Source organism: Thamnophis elegans, chromosome 2, assembly GCF_009769535.1.
Source record: "Thamnophis elegans isolate rThaEle1 chromosome 2, rThaEle1.pri, whole genome shotgun sequence".
Classification (NCBI taxonomy): domain Eukaryota; kingdom Metazoa; phylum Chordata; class Lepidosauria; order Squamata; family Colubridae; genus Thamnophis; species Thamnophis elegans.
The window spans coordinates 151,270,744-151,282,008 of record NC_045542.1 but is presented as its reverse complement, the minus strand read 5'-3'; the positions used below and the strand labels follow the sequence as shown (position 1 = coordinate 151,282,008).

General features: G+C 44.0%; 1 pseudogene; it reads right to left on the bottom strand.

The window, feature by feature from the left end:
* Window positions 1-892: 892 nt before the first annotated feature.
* Window positions 893-10,892, bottom strand: LOC116524058 (annotated as a pseudogene).
* Window positions 10,893-11,265: the final 373 nt, after the last annotated feature.

Sequence of the window (11,265 nt, the reverse complement as noted above, 5' to 3'; positions counted from 1 at the left end):
ACCAATAGCAGATTGGTGTGGATACGGCTCGGTAGGGCAATACCAGTAGTGCACGGGGGCAGCTGAGAGCGTACCGGTACGGTGGCTCGTTTGGTTATATAGGCTTTTTTATGCCAAAAGGCACACTGCGCACACATGCACAGCGTGCAGTGCCTGCGCATGCCCCAACAGCAGCTGGATGTCATAAGGATGGTGGATTGTGCATGGGTGCCCAGCGCACGTCAGGCTCGTGCACGGAGAGACCACGATCAGCGTACTGGTAGTGATGGTAAGAATAACCCACCACTGAGTCAGACTCTGAACAGGATAGGATAGGGCAAAACAAAGTAACTCCAGAATGGTAAAGAAGTGAGACAAGACAGTATGACTCTGTTCTTACTTATTCATTATCTTTATTGAAAGGATATTAAGAGAATTTGCATTAGAAGAAGAGGAACAAGGTCCTACATTGGTGGAACAAACATCAATAACCTCCTTTAATCTAGCACGTTTTTTTAAACAATTAAATTGGCCCAGTTGATCTACAGAAAGAAAGTGGTGGCATAAAATAAATCATTGCCCAGGCAGAGTGTGAAAAAAAAACATATCAAAACTTCATTAAGATTAGCAAATGATTGCCATATCTTCTAGACATTAAATAAAGCAAATGTGCTTCTATAATGCTCTCTTTTAGTGGGTTTTAGTGTGTGTGTGTGTGTGCGTGCGTGCACACACACACACAAACATTCAAAAGAACATGATATCTTACATACTGTATCTTTAGTATACCTTATTATATTAATCATAATTGCGACTTCATGGAAAAGAAAGAATTTTTAGAACATATAACAAAGATTTTACTTCCAACTATCCTATTTCATCTTAACAATAATGTGGGTAATTACTTAGAAAATTAAGAGCCCTCATTGTTTTTCATTATTAGATGCTCCTTAGTGTTCATGTCAGGTCTCAGAATAAGGATGTAACACTTGGGGACAAAAATACATCCCAGTAAGCCCAGACTGGAGGCCAGGATGGAGAAGATCTGCACAGCCACCATATATTTCCCTTTGGTGCTCAGATAGGTGGGGACAAAGGAGATCCAAACACTGCAGAAGACCAGCATGCTGAAGGTGATCCACTTGGCTTCATTGAAAGTCCCTGGAAGCTTGCGGGCCAGGAAAGCCACCAAGAAGCAGGTGGCAGCCAGAAAGCCCATGTAGCCAAGGGCAGTGTAGAACATGATGGTTGAGCCTTCATTACATTGCAGGAGGATCTCTCTTGGTTGAGAATGCAGGTCAGAATATGGAAATGGGGGAGAAATTCCCAACCATGTAAGGCAGATGCTCACCTGAACTCCAGAACAGGACAAGACAATGGAGTTGGCCAGACTTTTCCCCAACCATTTCCTCATCCTGCTGCCTGGCTTTGTAGCCAAAAATGCCACCACCACCATAATTGTCTTGGCCAACAAGGAAGAGACAGCAACTGAGAAAACCACACTGAAGGTTATATGTTGAAGAAGGCAAGTCACTTCCTTGGGCTTACCAATGAATAGAAGAGATGTCAAAAAGGAAAGCAGGAGAGAGACCAGGAGAATGTAGGTGAGATCCCGGTTGTTGGCTTTGACTATGGGAGTTTCTCAGTATTTAATGAAGATTCCCAGAATTAAGGCAGTGTTTAGAGACAAAAATATGGCTGTGATGGCCAGGATGAGACCTAACATTTCTTTGTAAGACAGGAAACTTATTACTTTGGGGACACACTGATCTCGCTTCTCCTTGGAATGCTGACCATCTGGACACTTTTCACAATATGCTGCATCTGGAAAACATGAATTGCTGTTTATCTCGTGATTCAATGAGAACTGGCTGAATACCACGTGTGATATACTGTCTGTAAAATATTTTCCCTTATATTATAACTTGGTGTGGAGTTTCTGGATTTTGCTTTTCCAAAGCTGCTCTCATTTTGGTATAACAATTATTTCTTTGATTTTTGCATCTGTTTTATCATACAATTGTTTAATTGTTTCATCTCCATGTCCTTTTACTGTTTCAACAGTTTCTGAAAATATTCACTGAGGTAAAATCCTACTTTTATTGAACACTAAACACTGCTGTATCTTTCTTTTTTTTCTTTCCTGGCTATGGATGCAGGATACTGGCGTATGAGATTAAATCTTGGTTACTCTGAATAAAAGGTTGATGCACCTTTTTTGTCCTTGAGCCACCTACCTTCCTGCATGGAGATTGTTCCTTCCATGCATGGAAAGCAGTTATAGCAGCACACTGGTTCTCCTTCTCTTGTGAGCTTGGTGTATCCTGGGAGGCAACTATTGGTACACCTAGAAAAAGGGGCTTTCTAAACAGAAAGAAAATTATGGAAACAAATGGATTAGGGAATTTGTTTTAAAAGTGGAAGTCAATGCAAAGATGGATCCATGAACTCCAAAATTACTTTTACCATGGTATTAACATGGATGAAAGAATGGATTGTATTGCACCTTGCACCACCGAGGTTGGCAAAGATGCTTAAAGATAAGTCAGTTAAATATTTGGGTGATTTCTGCAGCATATGATCCCAGAGTCCTCTCAATATTCAGCAAAGACTAATGGCTCTCCTGTCCAAACATTTTTAGCCTCTTTTTGTAGACTACCGAAATGCTATGGACATAGCATACTTAGGTTTCAGTCCTACTGTCCCCATTTATTTGTACCCATTTCCTGTGTTCTTATTCATGTTTATTCTTATACTTGTTATCTTGTACATGAGTGACAAACTAAATAAACAAAGAAACAAACTAGACTGAAACCTACTTCTTGTAAATTAAAAAAATGTGAGCTAGACAGCACGATCACCAGATGGATTTGTAGCTGGCTCACAAACTGTACTCAGGGAGTACTACCTCTACATATAACTCTACATGGAAGAAAGTAAGCAGTGGGGTATCACAAGGTTCCTTAGAACCAGTACTTTTCAATATCTTTATAAATGACTTGAATCAGGTATTCCAGTATTTGAGAGGCTGCCACAAAGAAGAGGTGGTCAACTTATTTTCCAAAGCACCAGAAGGCAGGACAAGAAAAAATGGATTGAAATCAATCGAGGAGAGAAGCAAGCTAGAATTAAGGAGAAACTTCCTAACAGTAAGAAGAATTAACCAGAGCACCAAACTGCCTTCAGAAATGGGTACTTCATCACTAGAGGTTTTTAAGAAGAGACTGACAGCCACTTTTCTGAAATGGTATAGAGTCTCCCTTTTGAGCAGGGGATTGGACTGGAAGATCTCCAAGGTACCTTCCAGCTCTATTCTGAAATGGTAGTTTGAACAAGCACTGAATAAGATCCAGTAGAATAAATACGTGTAGTTCAGGGTTGAACTGTGGAGTCCTTGGTGTACTCTGATAAGGTTGTTTCCTAGCACACATTTCACTATTGGACTAGATAACATCATCTATGCTATCATCAGGCACATGATACTATCATCATTGCACTGATAATGTTATCAGGCTGGGTAATAGAATATATGTAAGCAACCATGATGATAGAGCACCAAGGACTGTACTGAGTTACATGCCATGAGATAAGTCCCTGAGGGTCTAAGGCAGTGACAGTAAACCTATGGCATGCGGGCCACAGATGACGTGTGGTGCCATATCTCCTAGCAGTTGAGCTGTCAGTTCCAGTGCATATGCGTGTGCCGACCACCTTATTTTTGGTCTTCTGGAGGGCCAGCAGCAGTGGTGGTTACTGGCAGAGACTACTGTCAGTTTGCTCAGGGGTGCACCCCACACATGTGTACTACAACTAAAATTGCTCTGCACATACACAGAAGCAAAAAGCAAGATGGCGGATAACTGATTTGGGGTTGTGACAGGCCTTGGTCACTGTCGGTTCCAGTGACGCAGACCACCAAGCTACTACCAGTGCGGCCAAACTAGTCCAAACAGGTAAGAACCCACCACTGCCTGGGGGGCAGAGACTGTTTTTGCTCTCCCCAGGCTCCCAGGAAAGCCTCTGTAGTGTGGGGAGCAGTGGTGGGTTCTGGTACAGTTGCAATGGGGCTTGATGTTCACCACATGAATGTGCGCAGTCCGTGCATGCATCCTTGCCTCTTACAATGCCTGCGCGATGCTCCACCTGCTCGGCGGAGTATCACACAGGCACCATGTGCTGTGTGTGCATGTGCGGAAGCCCCAAAGAGCTCAAATACAGGTAAGGACCTCGGGCAGGCGGGAAGGTCCTCCAGAGCACCATACTGGAAGGGTACCTGGTGCTCCGGGCAGGCACTGGTATGACCGTACCAGAGCATACTGCCTGCAACCATCATTGATGGGAAGGGCAAAAAACTGGCCCAGCGGGCCTACAGGAATCTCAGAAATGATCCGTTTTCAGCTTCTGGAGGGCCTTTTGGGGGCGGGAGAGGGTGTTTTCACCCTCCTCAGGCTCTGGAGTTTTCCTGGAGCCTGGGGAGGGTGAAAATGGCCTCTCTTGGTCCCCATGAGGAAATACCAAGCTCAGCTTGGAGGTGAGCAGTGAAGCACACGTGGGGGGAAAGTGGGGGTGTGTGTGCTCTGCATGGGGCTCCCCCTGAAAAGTGTTCGGAGACTACAACTAGTCCAGAATGCAGCCGCGTGAGTGATATTGGGAGTACCAAGGTACACCCACATCACACCTATCCTCCGCGAGCTGCACTGGCTTCCTATTGGTCTCCGAGCGCAATTCAAGGTGCTGGTCATTACCTTTAAAGCCCTACATGGCCTAGGACCCGGATATCTGCGAGACCGTCTTCTGCCACATATTTCCTAACGACCGATAAGATCGCACAGAGTAGGCCTTCTCCAGGTGCCGTCAACCAGACAATGTCGGCTGGCAACCACCCGGGGAGGGCCTTCTCTGTAGCCGCTCCGACCCTCTGGAATAAACTGTCCCCAGAGATCCGGACCCTACCCACTCTCATGGCCTTCCGAAAGGCTATTAAGACCTGGTTATTCCGGCAGGCCCCGGGCTGTTGAACTCATGGCTGAGGTCCAGCCCCGATTAGACTGGGTGTATGTTGTGGCTTTTTTAATCTATGTTTCTGTGTTTTAAACTTTTTTATTTTTAAATGTATTGTTGTAAGCCGCCCGGAGTCCTTCGGGATTGGGCGGCCTATAAATTCATTAAATGAAATGAATTCATTAAATGAAATGTGTGTATGCATGTGCATGTGGGGAGGTGCTTTGTATTATGGGTACCGGCACATACGTGTGCTAACACAGGAGCACATTTGTGGCATTCAACAGCAAAAAGGTTAGCCTTCCATGGTCTAAGGGTTTTGTGTGATTGCTTAGCTTCCTTTCAGGGAACAAGCATCACTGGACTAGCCAACATGCTTTCCATCCTAACTTAGAACAATACTGGCATTTCCACAGTTAACAATACAGGAGACATCTAACAGAAATAGTAGCATCTCATTCAACCAGTTTTTTCATTAGCAATGAGCCTCCATCAAAATGAGAAGACTGATACAAAAGCAGGTGGATACCCAGGAATGGATGAATAAAAACACCCACAAACAGGCAGACTTGGTTACCTGATTAAAGGTTGTTGGCCATATTATGACACTCTCGTCAATAGAGATCTTGATATCTGAAGAGACAACTTGTTTTTCAATATTCCTTATCTTCACCCCAGCAGAAGACTTGTTAGGAAACACTGCCCAGTCCATAATATCAAAGTCAGCAACAGGAATTCCAGCCTCATCCAAATAAATATCATCCACAGAAAGATTGCAATCCTGGAAGTTTCTTAGAAAAGGATGCAGCCTAAAAGACATGGAGAATCACACTTGCCATGTATACATTCTCTTTTGAGCCCTAAGCCAGAAGTGGGATATTCATCTCAGAGCCTCTGTCTGTCTGCAAGAGGAATATTATTATCTTTCTCACTTCCTTCTTCCCTCCTTCTCTAAATCTCCCTTTCTTTCTGTCTCCAACTCCCTCTCCCATTCTTTCTGTCTCTTTCTCTCTTGTACATAAACACATATGCATAAACTTTTTCTGATGATTATTTTCGGCTGCTCTGTTTTATGAGATTTTTAATCATCTTCCTTTAATGACCCCATAATCCCTTGCAGGATGGAATCTGGGCAACCGAATGGAGCTGAGTGTTTACTGGCCAGATGCCCTTCCTGTCGCCAATGCGGAGTTATATTCAGCAGATATATTCTCATCATGCCCAGAGAGAGAAATATTTGCCTTTACCTAGGATTGAACTCACAGCCTGACTCATTTTATGACATTTTTAATCTCAGGTCAGAAACATGTTTTAACTCCAATAATCTCACCATCTTTCCAGGGTTGTTTCCCCACCTCTTGTGTTTGAACTCCCATTCTTTTGGACTTTATCAAAACTCTGCTTTGAGAAGATCTCATCCCAGTGCTGTCAGTCTCCTTGTTTCTTGTTTTTCAAAATAGTTTTTAAATTTTTAATTGTTTTTCTATTTACCTTTTCACTGTTTGTAAGCCACCCAGGCACTCCTGACATGAGTGATGTTGAGTTGGCCATGTGCACCTTGGGCACGCCCACCCAACCCCTCCAAAGATCAAACACAACCATGATGTGGCCCTCATGAATTCAAGCTTGACACACCTTGGTCTAGAAGATTCTCTAACAGAATCTGTCTCTTTCTCTCTAAGCCTCCACATCTGGTCAGAAAAAGTTTTAGAAACTCACTGTTGTTATTGGAATTCCCCCCATCCCCATCTATCCCAGCAACAAAGATGATTAGGGGATTAGTGGACTGGAGGCTAAAACCTATGAAGAACATTTGCAGGAGTTAGGTGTGTCTAGTTCAATGAAAAGAAGGACTAGGGGAGACATGAGAGCAGTCTTCCAATATCTCAGCGGCTGCCACAAAGAAGAGGAAGTCAAGCTATGCTCCAAAGCACCTGAGACAGTGGTGGGTTTCAATTTTTTTTAGAACCTATTTTGTGGGTGTGGCCTATTTTGTTGGTGTGGCTTGGCAGTCATGTGACCAGGTGGGTATGGACAACTTGACATCACTCATGCACACTCAGTCACATGACCACCACCCTAAGCCATGTGGCAAATTTTTTGGGGACTTCTATGAAGTGGGGGGAGAGAGGGGAAAACCTTCCAAAAATAGACAACTGGAGGATTAAGGGCCAAAATTAGGGAGATTGGAGAAGGCAGGACAGAGGGGAATCCAGTAGAAAGCTCTCACATGCTGGGGAAAGAACTTTGGGAGATCGGAGGAGGCAGAACAGACAGGGAATCCAGTAGAAAGCTATCACACATTGGGGAAAGAACTTTGGGAGGTCAGAGGCGGCAAGACAGAGGGGAATCCAGGAAAAGGCTATCACGTGTTGGGGAAAGAACTTTGGGAGATCTGAAAAGGCAGGACAGAGGGGAATCCAGTAGAAAGCTATCACACGCGGGGGAAAGAACTTTGGGAGATCGGAGGCGGCAAAACAGAGGTGAATCCAATGGAAAGCTATCACACTCTGAAGAAAGAACTTTGGGAGATCAGAGGAGGCAGGAAAGAGAGGAATCCAGGAGAAAACTCCTGAGCTTGCCGCTGCTGTCTGGTGCATTGTGCCGCTGGACCTCTCCATGCTTCTCCATTCACCAACTCCACTCCTAGGTATGGGACTTGTCACTGAATTGGGCTAGGATAGCGCAGATGGGCGGGGGAGCGAGCGATGGAGCTGCTTCTGGATGGGTGGAAGTGAGCGGGGGTGAGCAAGTGAGCCACAGGGCCAGGACAGGCGTTCTGGACCAGAAGTTACTTCCGGGTCCACCGGTCAAACATCCTCTCACCAGATCAGTAAATTTCACCATCCGGTTCTCCCGAGCCGGTGTGAACCGGCAGAAACCCACCACTAACCTGAGGATAGGACAAGAAGCAGTGGGTAGAAACTAATCAAGGTGAGAAGCAACCTAGAACTAAGGAGAATTTTCCTGACAGTTAGAACGATTAACCAGTGGAACAACTTGCCTCCAGAAGCTGTGAATGCTTCAACACTGGAAGTTTTTAAGAAGATGTTGGATATCCATTTCTCTGAAGAGGTGCAGGGTTTCCTATCTGAGCAGGGGGTTGGACTAGAAGACCTTCAAGGTGCCTTCCAATTCTCTAATTCTATATTCTATACATCTAACATAACATTTAAAAATGGAAATGAAACCATTAGTGGAATTTTCTAATGGAAGTCTCACCTGCCATGGCTGTATTATCTGAGGTGTCTGATGGTCCCCAACATGCATCCTGCTTTTTCTCAATTGGGAGGAAATGGCAGCATGGAGGACCCAGGCCACAACCTGTATTGTTGTGTAAAAACTGGAGCTATCCTCGAACAGGATTCTTTCAACCAGATCCTGGGGTGGGGTTTCCCAGCTCTCTTTTTCCAGGCATGTAGTCCAAGCTTTCTTCGACAACAAGGGGATTGAATAGGAACATTGAAATGCTGCCTCCCCAAAGTTCCCTGTAGCAGAATAATGTGAATTAAAATCATAATAGTGTGTCCTTTTCTTTGTCTGAGTTGTGAATGACAATAAAAGATAGTCACGCTGGAGATTAAGCAGGCGGTTAAAAAATCTCACACTTATATCGGACAAAGCTGTGGCAATCCATACTTTTTCCCCAAAGAGGATTTTATCCCTTTCAATTTCTCGTATTAGTACTGCTAGTATTATTGCGGTCTGAAAGTTCAAGTGACAAACAAGACTTTTCACTTTAGGGTCGCTAAAATATTGAAGGATGTCCTTATTCTTCCCCACTTTAATAACCACGGGTAAGCTTTCTGAGAAGGCAACACAGACCCCTTTTCTTCTGGCTACCGGCATAAACGTTCTTCTGAACTTTTCCCCACTTTCATTGTCCGGAGCAGCAAGGCCGATCCATGTCCATTGGAAATGCAGGAGCAGCTGGACAATTGCCAAGTGAGGAGGTTCTTGCTTTGGAGTCACCCGGTAGAAAAAAGGGAAATGATGTTTCTGCTCTGGAATGTGGCTGATGACCCCATAGTTGATCTAAAATGAAATAGAAAAAAGGTGGTGGATTGTTTTGTTTTTAAGGACAAAAGTAAGTGCTTACATATTAAGGCTCCGTGAAGGAGAACTTCCTTCCCTCTGTTCTTGAGTTTGCACCATGAAATGTCATCTCAATGTCTGGTATCACTTTCCTGTATTTAGGGATAGAATCAAGATCATGAGAAGTGTCAATATCATTTTACAATGCCTTGGTAAGGCCACATTTGGAATGCTGCATTCAGTTTTGGTCACCATGATGTAAAAAAGATGTGGAGACTCTAGAAAGAGTGCAGAGAAAAATAACAAAGATGATTAGGAGAATGGTTGCAGGAACTGGGTATGTCTAGTTTAATGAGAAGAAGGACTAGGGAAGGCATGATAGCAGTGCTCCAATATCTCAGGGGCTGCCACAAAGAAGAGGGAGTCAAGCTATTCTCCAGAGCAACTGAGGGTAGAACAAGAAGCAATGGGTGGAAACTAATCAAGGAGAGAAGCAACTTAGAACTGAGGAAAAAATCTCCTAACAGTTAGAACAATTAATCAGTGGAACAACTTGCCTCCAGAAGTTGTGAATGCTCCAACACTTGACATTTTAAAGAAGATGTTGGATGAAACCCTATACATTTGTCTGAAATGTATAGGGTTTCCTGCCTAGGCAAGGGGTTGGACTAGAAGACCTCCAAGGTCTTTTCCAACTCTGTTATTCTATCTCCATCTCAGTCCACTGAGCCTCCAGGCACCATTACCTGGCCTTGCACTCCCACAGGTCTTCCCTCTGCTTGGAAAGCCTATGCTTGTAGTCCTCAGTGAGATGCTTCTGCTGGGTCTTCTTCTTGGTCAGATCCAATTTGAACTGAGCCAGCTGTTTTGCCAACTCTTTCTCATGGTGGCTGCTTAGCTCCAACAACTGCTTCCTGTTGGGGCCCTAAGGAGCCTGGGCGGGCAGGTGAGGAGTGGCTGAGAGAGGTGAATAGAGGCCGGCGAGGTGCCCCTCAATGTGAGTGACATCAAGTTGGCCACACCCACCCAATCACATGACCACCTAGTTATACCCACCCGGCCAGTCAAGGCAGATCCTATTAGTGGTCCATGGGATCTAAAATTATGAATTTGGTGGTCCCAGAGGTCCAAAAGGTTTGGGACGCCTGGTTTAGAGCATTTCAGTTCAACTATGAACGAAGGTTTGTTCAACTTCAAAAAGGATATCAGAATGAAAAAAGAATTATTTTAATGCCTGATACTATTTCAGGGCTTCTTTAAACTTCATTGGCTCACTAATTTTATTTATTATTTGACCTTTTGAGCCATGGTGGCGTAGTGGTTAGAATGCCGTAATGCAGGCTACTTCTGCTGCCTGCCGACTGCCTGCTGTTTGGCAGTTCAAATCTCACCAGGCTCAAGGTTGATTCAGCCTTCCATCCTTTTGAGGTCAGTAAAATGAAGACCCAGATTGTTGGGGGCAAATATGCTGACTCTGAAAACCACTTAGAGAGGGCTGTAAAAGTGCTGTAAAGCGGTACATAAGTCTAAGTACTATTGCTATTGCTTTGGGGGGCTATTTGTAGAGTGAGATTAGCTTCAGTATTCATTCATACCTGTGGGATTTTGTAGATGCTCAGCATGGTGGAAATTTGACCAAAGAGATCAGACTCTGTCCCCTCAAGCAAAGGCAACAGATTATTTTGCTTTCCACAACTGTAGTTTGGGACATTTTCCTGCCCCGTAGAAAGCAAATCCAACATGACCTCATATGTTAACCTTGCATTGAAAAAGTTCTCATAGATGCTGTAGCCCAGGGTGATGTTTGGTAACAGCTTTGGATTCTGGTTGACCTCATGAATGGCAAAGAAGAAGGGCAGGACGTGCCAGAAGCTCATACTCTGTATACTGCAAGATAAGAGACTTCAGTTGGTTTTCATCTCAATGTGGGGTTTTCATCTTCAATTCATCAAATCATTTCATATTTCCTGACGCTATTCTTTTATGAAATTAATAACTAATCAATTGGATTGTTGTTTTATGAGTCTAATCTGGAAACTGGACAATTGAACAAATCTGAAATTAGTTATGGAATGCATCACCCTCTTATCACCATTAAATGGAAATCAGATATTACTCCACGGCAGGTATCACCAAAATGTTACTCCTAATGAATGTTTGGATTTCTTTTGAACTTTGTCTCAAGGCTCATAAATTAATTAGGGCATCTTTTGGAGACCTGACAGTAGCCCAGGGTGATGTTTGGTAACA